General features: G+C 44.8%; 1 protein-coding gene across 3 annotated transcripts in view; it reads left to right on the forward strand.

Moving 5' to 3' along the window:
* Positions 1 to 972: 972 nt before the first annotated feature.
* The window catches only part of ARHGEF10 (Rho guanine nucleotide exchange factor 10), an 888,980-nt gene continuing 876,746 nt past the window's right edge, over positions 973 to 13,206 (forward strand). For 2 of the 3 annotated variants that reach the window (XM_086926411.1, XM_086926413.1), the window contains exon 1: positions 973 to 1,167. The gene's annotated coding sequence lies outside the window, so the exon portion shown is untranslated. The remainder of the gene's footprint in view (positions 1,168 to 13,206) is intronic. The other variant, XM_086926412.1, reaches the window with a different exon arrangement.

Consider the following 13,206-nt stretch of genomic DNA (forward strand, 5'->3'; position numbering starts at 1 on the left):
TGCTCTCTTACATCACGTCCATTTGCTGAATCATAGGAGCCTCTTCCAGAAGTGTCAAGATGAGTAAGAAATAACTGCTAAATATTTTGTCTTTTCTAGGGATAGATTGGAATTTTCATGACCCAGGTAAGACCGCGAGAGCTTCCAGTTATGAATAAAGCATATAATTGTGTCCAACCAGATGCTTGAGGAAGACAGACATCCCTGGCTTTGATTTGTATGACATATTTTTGCATTCTGATGCCTTTGGGGTTATGGTTTCTAAAGTGAAAGCTAAAACTACAAGTACCAGAATGCACAATAATCCGAGCTATAAAGCCGCGACAGGCTTAAACTCATCTCTGCTGTACAAATAAATGTTAGGAGGGCCATTTTCAGCCACAAGAAGACAAGATCTAAAAGGCTCACAAATAACACGAAGAGTGTAATTGACCCAAGAGAGCTAAAAAAAACATGCTTAAAATTCTCACTCTACCTCGTAAAAGCAGTGAAGCTGTGTGTTAATTCGGAGGTAATTTTAGAAAACGTCTTACACTTCTAAGAAAACGCAACAGATGAGATAACCACTCGCCCGAAAACATAATTCGTATGAGGAGTTTGCTGGCCGGTGAGGCGGCTTTCGCAGAGAACATTCTCGTAATTGGCTCAAGTGTGCTGAAGAGACGTGTCCAGTTAAGTAAGGGCGAGATCTCGTCCTCCTTTCTAGCCCTCCAGGACCCATACGGGGAACAAGGAGGGCGGGAAGCTGAATGGAGCAGCCCTGCCTCCCGTGAAACTGGAGCTGCTGCTGCTGACACTGCTGCACAGCTGTGCACACCGCACCGCTGCCCGGGCTGCTGCAGACTCACGTGGCCTCGCAGGAATGCGGGGCACGCACATAATGATGAGTGAGTGTGGGAAGGAGGGGACAAAAGCTTTACTGCCAAACCCTCTGCTGCAGCCTGCCATCCAAACCACGCACCCACCCACCTCGGACTGACAAAGGCATCCTCCAATAGCACTGCTCCATTTCCATCGCGCGTCCAATCATCAGCACTCCAACTACCACCGTTTGTTACTTTGAAGGGAGAACAACACTATCCAACAGCCAGGGTAGAGGGGGAAAAAAAAATCTTTCCGGGCTGGAGGAAGAGGAGTTGAAGAAGAGGCACGGATCCAGGGAGGATGGTGAGTGGTGGCTAATGTGGGGGGCCCTTCTGCGTGGGCGGTGTTGCATCCGTGCTGGCAGGCTTGGAGCATCTCTTCTGCAGATTGCTGCAGCCTCGCTGACCTTTCTGCAGAGTGAGCCGATACACAACCAGCCTAGAGAGACGTGAGGGCATCAAACATGCCAACTCTCCTCATTTAGGAGAAAGGCGGCGAGACTCTCGTGTTGACGTTTCTTAACTTTTGTTTTGAATTCTCGGTCCCAACATTCCATCGAAAGACAGGAGTTTATTTAAAACGACCGTTTTTTTCGTATCGCAATCGGGGTTCCCTGCTCGATATCCAGAGCCGACCATGCACCTTGCCCTTATTCGTGGACACTTTTTCACAAGTCGTTCATTGCATATTTTCGCAGTATTCCGCCTCGACGAGAGGAGTTCGGTGATTTTTTTTCTTTCCAGTGTGGCTTTGCGTTAAACTTTTAGTGACGTGGAAGAAGAGGGTAGAGGGGTGCGTACATCGCACAGTGAACACTGTCTCTAAAAAGCAATGCCAGTACTTTGATAACTCCGGGGCAATTTGTCTTCTATTTTCAGCTTTATCACGAACTTCAGCTGTATGAACCAAACTGCTATTAATGTTGCTAGCGCAGCTGTGTGTCTCCATTTGGAACAGGCTGCTGGACACTGGTGCTGTTATGACAAAACTGGTGGTGACATCAGCACATTCTTCTTCTTGCAACATGTCTTGGGGATGTGACTGGTTAGCACCAGTCCTCTCAGCAGCAGTCCATCTCGGAGCACATCTGGACGTGGGAGCCCCAGCTGCTCACATGCTCTTTAAAGGCGTGCGCGGTGCGCTTCACGCCACGGCTGCTGGGCTCCGCCGAAGGGGAGGCAGGATGCTGCAGTTAGACCGACGCTGCACGCTGTTTGGTCGCAGTGGACCATTTCACACTATCATGACGAGGCTGCAGTGACCCAGAGGCATAACATTAGTCAGCTTCTGGTGCGATTTGTTCGCATATATATCAGTTTACCGTATAGTAGTGATTTTTGCCCTTGCTCTTTTTCTCAGATTGTAATATGACAGCATGTGAAGGGAATCTGTAAAGTTCAGAAGTATCAATGTCATCACCTTGTTTGTTAATGTATAATTATGTTAACTGTTTGGGCCTGTTGGGTGCATTTTGTTATCTGTCTGGTGTGATAAAATCAGAGCTCGTGCATACCGCATGTCTCTGTTGTGGGCAGCAGTGCTTGTATCTAGTGGGCTTTATGTCCTTAGCAAATTGCTCTTCAAAGGAAGTTTATTTGATCTAGCACCTTCTGCGTGCAGCTACACTGAGCAAGAAAATCAAGTGCCTATAATTAAAAGTGCCACAAGGTGAGGTGAACGGGGCACGTGCACAGCACAAGCTCTAATAATCGTAATTTTGTTTAGGGAAATTAAAATGTACGGGCCAGTTTGGAGGAAGAAAATAGAGAAAGAACTTGAAGAGTACGCACAAAGCACAGAAACAAACGTCCAGGAATCTATGAGCGGACCGTGTAGGGTGGAACCAGTAGCTTTCAGTCCTAGAGGCAAAGCACCAGAAAGCAGAAAGGTCACTCCAGATTTCTTACTTGGGAGTGACAAGAGGGGAACGGTTCTCAGAAACACTTTGGGACTCATCGATAAATGAACTTATGAACTCTGAAAACAGGTGTACTACTGCTTGTGCTCACAAATTCATTTGTGAATCGTCCCCGAAATATTTAAGTCCTATTAGTAAAAGTGAAAAGAGGGTACATTCCTTTCTATTTATACGAACTGTTTATGAATATTTCCTGACTACCCCAATAATATTCCTGTTTTATGTGTTTTGGTCCAATTTACAGAGATATATACAAGTGAGTGAATACAGAAATACAACTTTGCATAGTCATAAATGCTTTTGTCAGCCGGCCCCTTTATTTATATTTTAGCACATCTGGTAGCTTCTTTTAGTATTAAGTATCATGCCGCGCCCTCACTCACAATCTGATCAAATAAGTCATGCTAGAGCATGTTTTTCATTAATAAGAGTTAAAGAATAGCTGTTTTGAGGGTGTCATCAAAGAGGTGCGTCTTCAACTCTTTCCTAAATGAGATCAGTGTTTGGCGGCGCTGCTGGATATGAGGATGTTGTTCCGGATCCTCACTGCGTAGATTGAAACGGCCTGCTGCCTTGTTTTTGCACACTTCTTAGTCTGCAGTCTGCCAGTGTCATGCCTACAGATGTGCTAAGAACCACCGGAGATGATAAGCTTGTCTGCATGCTGTTTATGATGGCCTTGCAATGAATAAAGCTGGTTATAAAGATGGTGCAGGCCGGCACGGTGTGGCAGTCATGTTCCATGAGGATGGAGGTGGAGTTTATATGTCTTCAGGGCCTGTATGAGGTGTGCTGAATGTGTAGGATTCCCCTAATGGTGCCCATGTGTAATCTGGGAGATCATGAAGCAGGGCATTACCGCCTTCCATATGTGAGAATATGAGGGCTTAACCCCATCGCTACGGCGGCTATTGCGCCGCAGCGCTAAGAGGGCGGGGCGGCCGCGCGGCGGCCACATGCTGGTGACAGAACCGCTCCGTCACCAGCCGCGGTTGGGCTGTGCTCGTGACGGAGCGGTTCCGTCATGGCCCCGCCCGCCTAATAGAACGCGCTGCGCAGGCGCGAAATCAGCGCCGCACAGGCACGGCGGCCGGGCCATGACGGAACCGCTCCGTCATCAGTACAGCCCAACCACAGCTGATGATGGAGCGGTTCCGTCATCAGCATCGAAGTAGTTAAACCGGAGTTCTAAAGTCACTTTCTAGAAGAAATGGTTTCACTTTGTTTGGTAGAGAGAGCTGGAATAAGAGAACTGGAATGAGAACACCTTTGGTTTTTGGCAGTGTGCTCCTTGGGGGTGAGGTTGGGGTTCAGAGTGAATCCAAGTGACTTGGCATTTGGTGAAATTTGGGGTTTGAAACCGCCATGGTTCATGTCATTGAGCCAGGTTTGTATTGACTCTTGTTGTTCTTGGCAAATAACAGCAATTCTGTTTTGTTTGGGTTAAAATTGACTTAGGCACTGGACAAATCGGTCTGGATGCTGTGTCAGCAGTGTTTGAGGCATTGTATGCCTGAAGCAAAGGGGACTTTCAAGTAGTGTTGTGTATCATCTGCATATTGGTGAATCCTGATGCTGTCATCTCTCAGATGAACACCAAGCTGCTCCATGTAGAAGTTGAAGAGAAGAGGGGACAATGGAATCTGGAGAACTCTGTAGGTGGAAGGGATCTTTTGTAACCTGGACTCACCCATTTGAACAAACTGCTGTTGGTTGGAAAGAATGAGCGAAGGACATTGCCAGTGAATCCCATTCTAAATGCCAAGGTGCGTATGAGGGTAGGATGGTCGACTGTGCCAAAGGCGGCTGAGAGGTTCAGCAATATCAGGAGACAGGGGGTCATCTTCATCTGTCGTCAGAGGGGAATACTCTATGATTTGTAAAGTAGTGTTCTTCTCTGTGCTGCAGCATGATAGAAGACACATCTTTAATTACAAGCCCCACCTCCCAAGCTTGTTCAACTTGTTGAATGACCAATTTTTCTGCAGCTCAAAGACTGTCATGCATCACAAACCATCCTGCAAATCCCTCTTTGGCTGTATGCTGCTATTTATTTTACTTTTCTGAGTGTTTTCTATAGCATAGACACATCTTTAAAGACATCAAACTACTTTTGATAGGAACATTGAGATACACAATATCTCAATGAATACGTAGGGGTAGAGAATAATTAATTTGTGAGGCTACTTAAATTCAACAATATCCATAGGATGGATGTAGTACTCAAACATGATGGCACTAGACAAATAGCTTTTCGGGTGTATTTGAAGCTAAGCTCCCAGGACGTGAACAATATCCCTCTGCACATAAGACTTAAGCATGCACTTGTGTAGTTAAGAAAGATGCTGAAAGCACATCTCTTCAAGGAGCACTCTATCTGCCACAAACACATACTATCTAAAAGAGGGTCTAAGGGCTACTTTAATGACTCCAAACTGGACACATGCCCCCAATAGAACTACTTGCAACAGAAAGTATCCAGGAGTCACAACCCTGTTTTCATACTTTAGACTCAACACTATATGACTAGCAAACTAAATTGTGAGTTAAATATAATTAGATATGTAAACACCATCTAGACACTCATATCTATGACATACAGCCCAGGTAGGAAAATTTTCCCATCAGTTGTCGTTCTGTGCCACCATTATTACATCATTTGGGTACTCCTTACCCAGGAGTTAGTATGAAGTCCGTCACCCTAATTAAAAGGTGAGGGCTATATGAGTCAGGAGATGTTGGTAATAGTGTTGTTACTGGGTGGTGTCAGTATGGTGTTGGTGTTTACAACTGAAAAAAAGCAGTGCAAGTGAAGATAGGTGAAGTGAGTAAAATTAGGTGGAACTGAGTAGAACAGAAATTTTAATGGCTTCTCTCAGACCCCTAAATTTAAAAACCAGTGAACAGTGAAAAAACAAGTAGATTTAACATAATATCTACTCAGCAAGTGGTCGACATTTTCTGCATATAGGTGGAAGTTATCCTATGCTTTCTTCAGGACCATGATATTGCTACTGCTGTATATTATTGAGTGAGAAAAATAAATAGAAAAATATCACCTGTTTTTCAGGTGTTGATTCTCCACCACAATCCAATTTCTGTGGGGATGGCGCCTCACCTCACCTGGCTGCAGCTCAGGTAAATAAGGAGCACCGCTCTCTCTGTCGGTGTCTCCCAGCGTCCCTCTGGGCTGTTCTGGGGAGGCCAATCTAGGCACTCTATCTGCCACCAGCGAGGAACTTCCTCCTCCATATCTGTTTCACGTTTTTTCTTGAGACATAATCATCTAAAGAAAGGTAAATACCTTCCTGAGCCCCACTCTCCGAGTCAGACACAACCTGCTTAATAGGAGCACCGAAATCCAGAACTCTTTACTGACACTACCACATCTGTACTCATCGCAGTGTTCAACCAATGTAAAAGACTTTTCAAAATCTCAAGGCTCCTTATTGACTAATACACCTCAATTAGATGGTACCACAAGTAAAATATTTTAGTCAGATAACCTATTGGAGATGCTAAGAATGTCTGACTAAATTCAAGTTTTTTAGTTTTAGCTGCGCAGTGTGGTAATACCACTACTAACTAATTTGTGTTCTGGCCCCATTCCTCTCCACCCTTTTTTTTAATCGCATGCCACCTAATTAAATACCAGGCACACAGTGCTTGTTTGCATCAGAGTACACCCTCCTCGGATATGTGTGCCACAAACTAGGACCATACACCCAATTACATATAATCCGCGATCCATAATAGGCTTGATTTTGGAGATTATAGGCCTCATTAGGATTGCGGTTTTTCCGCATCCTCCGGGCCGGCGGAAGTGTCCGCCGGCCCGGAGGATGCGGAAAAACCGCTGCGGAGCCTTCACAGACCCCCCCGCCAGATTAGGATGGCTGGGGGGTCAGGAAGACCATCCGCCGCTTTTCCGCCGCGGTCGCCTTACGACCGCGGCAGAAAAGCTCTAATATGGAGGCGGTGTCTAACAGACACCGCCAGCCATATTAGGATGGGGGTAAACAGATGCCTTTCCGCGGCGGCTTCTCCGCTGTGGAAAGGCATACAGTGATTTAATTGGGGGCCGGTTGCGGGCCCCCAGGGTGAGAGGTGCACATGGGGGGTACCTATGGTACCTCCCTGCCTTTGCGTGCACACAGCGGCAGGCACCGCGCGGTGCCTGCCGCTTTGTGCATGCAAATGCAAAGCATGAATATTTAACCTTGCGGCTGGTGCTGTTTCAAGCAGCACCCGCCGCAATGTTAAATATTGAGGATGTGACCGCCAGGGTGGCGGTCACATCCTAATTGCACTGGAGGGACCGCCGCTGCCCCTGCGGACGGTCCCTCCTCCTCTGTGGTGGCGGACGGACGCAGGTCCGTCCGCCATCCTAATGAGCGCCTTAGTCTGGATTGAAGAGATGCAGCAGTTAAAGATGGTGTCAAGGATTTTAGTCTGGGATAGACTTTCTAATTCATATAGTGCAAATTGGGTCATTGCTATATGGGCAAGCAATGCTGATCATGGTGCTTGTATTTTCCTTTTTGGCATACATGACGTTGCTGCTAATCCAGTCTTCTGTGCCAAAATGCATTATGCTTTTCTAGGGCGTAACACATTTGAATTGCCAAACTGAACTAACAATCTTTGGCGTATCTATAGTGCACAAACTGACAATGCTGCAGGCAAATATGCACGTGCAGTGAAAAACACACAGTGAAGCTGCGTATGCACACCTTCTTTCCCACAGACACGTTGGGTGCCGATGAACAAAACCGCGACTGAGACCCTTTTTTGGCACTGCAGGCATCGAACACCTTCAGCTAAATTAATGCAAGAAGCAAGCCACTCTTAGAACACATTCTTTAAGAAATAGAAGGTAAAATACATTTTCCAAAGAATTACTCTTATGACGTCCCCTCTGAATACAGGAAAAGTGGAGGTGGTAAACAAAGCACTTTGGGCTAAAGCAGAGATTGAGTGGATCATCTGATTGAAATCTTCAGGACTTTTCTGACCTTACATATGCATAAGAATTCTCATTAGGGCAGATTCTGACTTATTCCTCACATGTAAGGGCATCAGAATTGACCTAGGGAATCGAATTCATTAAACTAGCTAGCCATGAGACACTTCACATAGTTTTAACAGTAGGCGGGGCAAAGGTGGTGACCCTGTTAAATCATTATATTGGGTGATATTTTTTTTATTGCTTGATTAATAAAAACCGTAGCATTGAAATACATAATAAACACAGTACAACAAAGTATAAAATCAAATCATCATCACCTAAAGTTAAATGTTCATGAAATCACTTAAAACCCATTAAGATTTAGGGAACTTGTTTTAAGATCAGGGTAAAAAGGTTCTAAGAGAGTAGAGCGACCATTACACAAAGACCATTTAAAAATAGAGTAAAAGCGCAGAAAAGTTTTTAAGTGCTTTAGGGTGCAGAGGTGAAGATTCTAAAATTTTCTATAGCAAAACCAAGTAGGGGATGCAGGTAGTGTAGTCTGAGGCGAGCTTTAGGAGGTGACCCAGCATTATATTGGCCTAAAGTCTTGATGGCTTGTTGGGAATTCGGAGATGGTACCTTTTGGGAATAAAGTGCAAGTGCTTATGCCATGGTCAGTTACAGTCAAAACAAGTTACTGGGAAGAGTTTAAGGTATATGTGCGCGAATAATCAGAAGTAGTAATATTTTCTCAGGCAATTACTGCTACCCCGTCTTCTGCTGATTTCTTAATGGCAGGCTTCTTACCAAATCTCTGTAAATACTTGACCATAGTATGATTCTGTTGGATCAATGCAGGCCAGCACCGCCTTTCTGCATGACCGTAAGCCCCAATCTCTCCACTTCCTTCACAGAAGCTCTCGTCGATCCTCCATTCATGCTTGACACAGGCATAAGACATGAACAATATTCTCCGGTTCTTTCCTGCATAGCCGGCAAATATCTTCCCGTACTCCTTCCCCATGGGGAGGGGGAGATGTCTTAATAGGGGTAAGAAGCCAAGCTTGTATTTCAGGAAGTGGACTCTAGCCTGACTGCTGTATGGTTTTGCAAGGTACCCTTGAGGTTTTAACCTAATGTAGTTTTGAAGTGCAATCCACCTGTGACTGCACTTGGACAGCCTGTCTTTGTCCTCAAACATTGATAGCCACTATTATCTTGATTTAATGGCCTAGAATAGATCCCAGGCATTAGGCTAATGGAAAGCAAGCCCAGATTCAAGTAGACCTGTACAAAATGTTGCAACCCCTGAGTAGAGGTCGTCCCCTGGTGCACAGCGTAAAGAACACAACAACGTGTTAATCATAAGTTTTCACCAGATTAGAATGGCAAAGTCTTTTGCTACTGGTATGTTTTTATTCGAAGATCACTTATTTTCAATGATCCTTATTTTTCTCATTATTGAATGTTTTCACAACATGTAACATTTGAGTCACTCAGGATGTAAATAGGTCCAAAATCATAAAGCCATAATCCCAATGCATTTCGGGCATTGATGTTGCTCTTCATCAGTGGATCAATCTAGGGGGAAACAAAAAATGAAGGGCTCTTAAAAAGGGAAAGAATCTCGATGGGGCTTAATAGTCAGCTGAAAGATTTTCAAGCAGGTGAGAGGAAACTCACGTGACGTGATAGTCAGAATGAAGGCATAGATTGAGACTCATGCCATATTATAGAACATTTTGTCACTTGCTCTGCTGTGTTGGCCTGTGCCTGCTACCTCTGGAGTGAGGGAGGTCTGAAACTGCCCTCCACAACCTTTTTGCTACCCAAGAACTCCAAGGGCTTGTTGACTTGCCCCCTGTTGTCGAGGTATCAAAGCCATCAAAGACATCATTTTCACCAGATCGAGCACTGTGCTCTACAACATTCCAGCATTTGCTGTTGGACTTCTAAATAAAATCTACAATGATCCATGCTCTGCACCGATCGTAATCGCCAGCTCTGTGCATGGGCTGACGCTGCAGCACCGAGGAAAGCCTTTGTGTGTGTACCACAGCATCACCATAACAATCAGAGACATAGTGCCAACCAAACCTGAGTTCTGGAGGACAGGGTGAGTTGTGAGTTAGATTGCTGTATCGGGCCCTTTATTTTGCTAGAGCCACCAGACTTGTCTGCCTTCAACCTGCCAGCCCAGGCTGACTGTCGTAAGATCATCTCCCAGCTTCGAGAGCTTGCCGTGTGACCAGCCCTGAACCAGGATATCGACACTCCTGTCACTCCAGCGAGAGCTCAAGTACTGTGGGGTTGTGCAATCCTGGCTGCCAATCAGCATATCAGGGGTTGCTGGGAGGACATTTGAAACCCCAATTCACCCTTTTTAGGTCTTGCCTATGCGCTGCTCGCTTGGAGACTATTGTCTTCGATTTAGCTTTGGAAGCGGGATGAAAGCTCCACCCATGCTTCTGTTTGGCGCGGGTCAAAACGGCGTGCATTTAATTGGAAGGGAAGCATGTTATGGTCCCGCCCTGCCTCCTGCTCGCAGTGCCTGCATGGCGCGCTTCCACTTTCTTTTGTATGCTATTCTGTCATCCCAACAGCGTTTCAGCACAGCGCTTTCACTTTCTTCTACATCCTGCCCCATACAGCACTTGGGGCACCGGCTTCAATAATGGTGGCTGCTTCTTGTGGTGTCTTTCTACATTCTCTTGTAACCTCTAAGTTCTATAGAACACAGAATTGTTGTCTCATACCTCCATACAAAATATCTATTGAATCCTGGTATTATGAAGAACATTACACTGGCGACGATCGTCAGATTTTAAAACGGAGGAAAATCACCTCAACATCCAGATGAGTATCTGACGCTGTCTAATGTTGGCATAGAATTAAATGCTGACAGAAGTTATTTGAAATTGAAATTTTGTCGTCTTGGCCAGAGAAATACAGGTAGTCCGGACCTGTAAGGTACTGTGAATCATTTAATTCTTTTGGTCTGTGTGGCGTTTTGATGAGAGACAGCAAATGGGGGTGTATAAACTAATAATGTGTGACGAAATACACGGAGGGAACTTAAAGAGCATAATATTATCAGGAAAATCTATGGAAAAAGATTTGGACTTACATTATTTCCCAAACTCCTCCAGCGGCTGTTTGTTTTCGAAGGGAAAGTGGATGTGCATTTCTCCAGCGGCTGTTTGTGATTGTGTGTTTGTGGTGAGGAGGATGATAAGAAAGAACGGAAGCTTCTTGGGTCTTCGTCTCAAAATTATTAATAGTTTTGATCATTGTGTGGCTGTTAACTCAACAACAGCAGTTTCCTGTTTGCGAGCGATCGGTAGTAACAAGAGCTCCTCTCTCCTCAACAGTCTATGGTGACTGATGACGCACTAGAATCCCGCAAAGGGATTTGATGATTGTGAAGCGTCATCAGTCTCCTGAGCTTCATTGCGCAACTGCAGACTTTGCCTCTTATGACAGAACCAACACGTCACCTCTGACAGAAACAACTTAGCAACTTGACGGGGGCACTGTTTGAAAGAAAAGTGTCTCTACCAACACGTCATCTCTGACAGATGTAACTTAGCAATTTGACTGGCCCTGTTTGAAAAAGAAAAGTGTTTCTAAGATTGTTTAACACGACGATCGGCACGTCTTTTCTGTATTCATTTAATTTAGTGGTCCGCCTCCCACCGTTCAAGTCAGAGGCCACTGAAGTCATTTGCGGCGTGCCACAAGGATCTTCACTCAGCCCCACCCTCTTCAACGTATATATGAGCCCCCTCGCGACCATCGCACGCCAACACAACCTCAACATCATCTCCTACGCCGATGACACTCAACTGATCCTCTCACTCACCAAAGACCCTCTCACCGCCAAAACCAACCTACATGAAGGAATGAAAGAAGTCGCCGAGTGGATGAAGCACAGCCGTCTGAAACTGAATTCAGACAAAACAGAAGTCCTTATCCTAGGTACCTCTCCCTCCGCCTGGGACGACTCCTGGTGGCCAGAGGCCCTAGGAAAAGCACCCATCCCGACGGACCACGCACGGAACCTGGGTGTCATCCTGGACTCCTCACTCTCGATGACCAGACAAGTCAACGCCGTTTCATCATCCTGCTTTAACATTCTCCGCATGCTCAAAAAAACATTTCACTGGATCCCCACCGAAACTAGAAAAACGGTCACCCATGCTCTGGTTACAAGCTGCCTGGACTACGGAAACACCCTATACGCCGGTACCACCGCCAAACTTCAGAAAAAACTCCAACGCATCCAGAACGCATCAGCCAGACTCATACTAGACATCCCGCGTAAAGACCACATTTCTGGCCACCTGAAAAACCTCCACTGGCTTCCCGTCAATAAGAGGATAACATTCCGCCTCCTAACCCACGCACACAAAGCACTTTACGAACTTGGACCCGAATGCCTCAACACACGACTTTCCTTCTACACCCCCCCTCCCCGCCAGCTACGCTCTTCCAACCTAGCCCTTGCCGCTGTCCCTCGCATCAACAAAACCACCATGGGAGGAAGATCCTTCTCCTACCTGGCGGCTAAAACCTGGAACTCACTTCCCATTCACCTTCGCCTCACTCAGAACCACCTAGCATTCAGAAAGCAACTTAAAACCTGGATATTCGACATGTAATTTCCCCTCCCACCCTCAAGCGCCTTGAGACCCTCTGGGTATGTAGTGCGCTATATAAATTATTTGACTTGACTTGACTTGACAGTATATATATTTGATCAGTATTTCAACATTCACAGTGATATTCACATCAAAGCTTTAGGTTATTTTTTTTGAAAAACACTTTAATCCTTAAAATATGTTCAATTTTAGAAATCCTACTTTGCACTGGCACATTCAATTATTTTGTTGAAGCATAAGTTGATGAAATTTCATGAAACTTCGTGTCAATTATATGTGAAATAATTACATATATGTATTATTTAATTTTAAAGTATGTATATATATATATATATATATATATATTTTAAATAATTTATTTTGTTTAGAAATTTGCAACACAATTGTGACAGCAATGCATAATGTACATGCTCCACCTTTCTTTTTAAGTAATCCAGGCGAACCTCCTATTAAATGGAGTAAGTGGAAAAAAATATTCTCTCACTATGCTACGGTCTGTTGATCAAATGTAAGTGATGAAAGAAAATATTCTTTACTTATGAACTGTTTAGGCGCTGAAGGACAAGAGGTACTAGAGATTTTACCTGCTCTCACTATGCAGGAACCGAGAGGGCTAGATGAATATGAAATATGTATTTTACAACTAGATAGACATTACTTACCTTGTGTAAGTACAATAATGGAGAGATATCATTTTGGTCTAAGAGAACAGGTCAAAGAAGAGTCTGTAGAAGAATATTTGCTCACAAATCTCTATTATTTCTAAAGAAACATTTTGCAAGTGGTTTCAAGAAAAAATAAATTATTCAAGA

This window comes from Lissotriton vulgaris, chromosome 6 (genome assembly GCF_964263255.1).
Source record: "Lissotriton vulgaris chromosome 6, aLisVul1.2, whole genome shotgun sequence".
NCBI lineage: Eukaryota > Metazoa > Chordata > Amphibia > Caudata > Salamandridae > Lissotriton > Lissotriton vulgaris.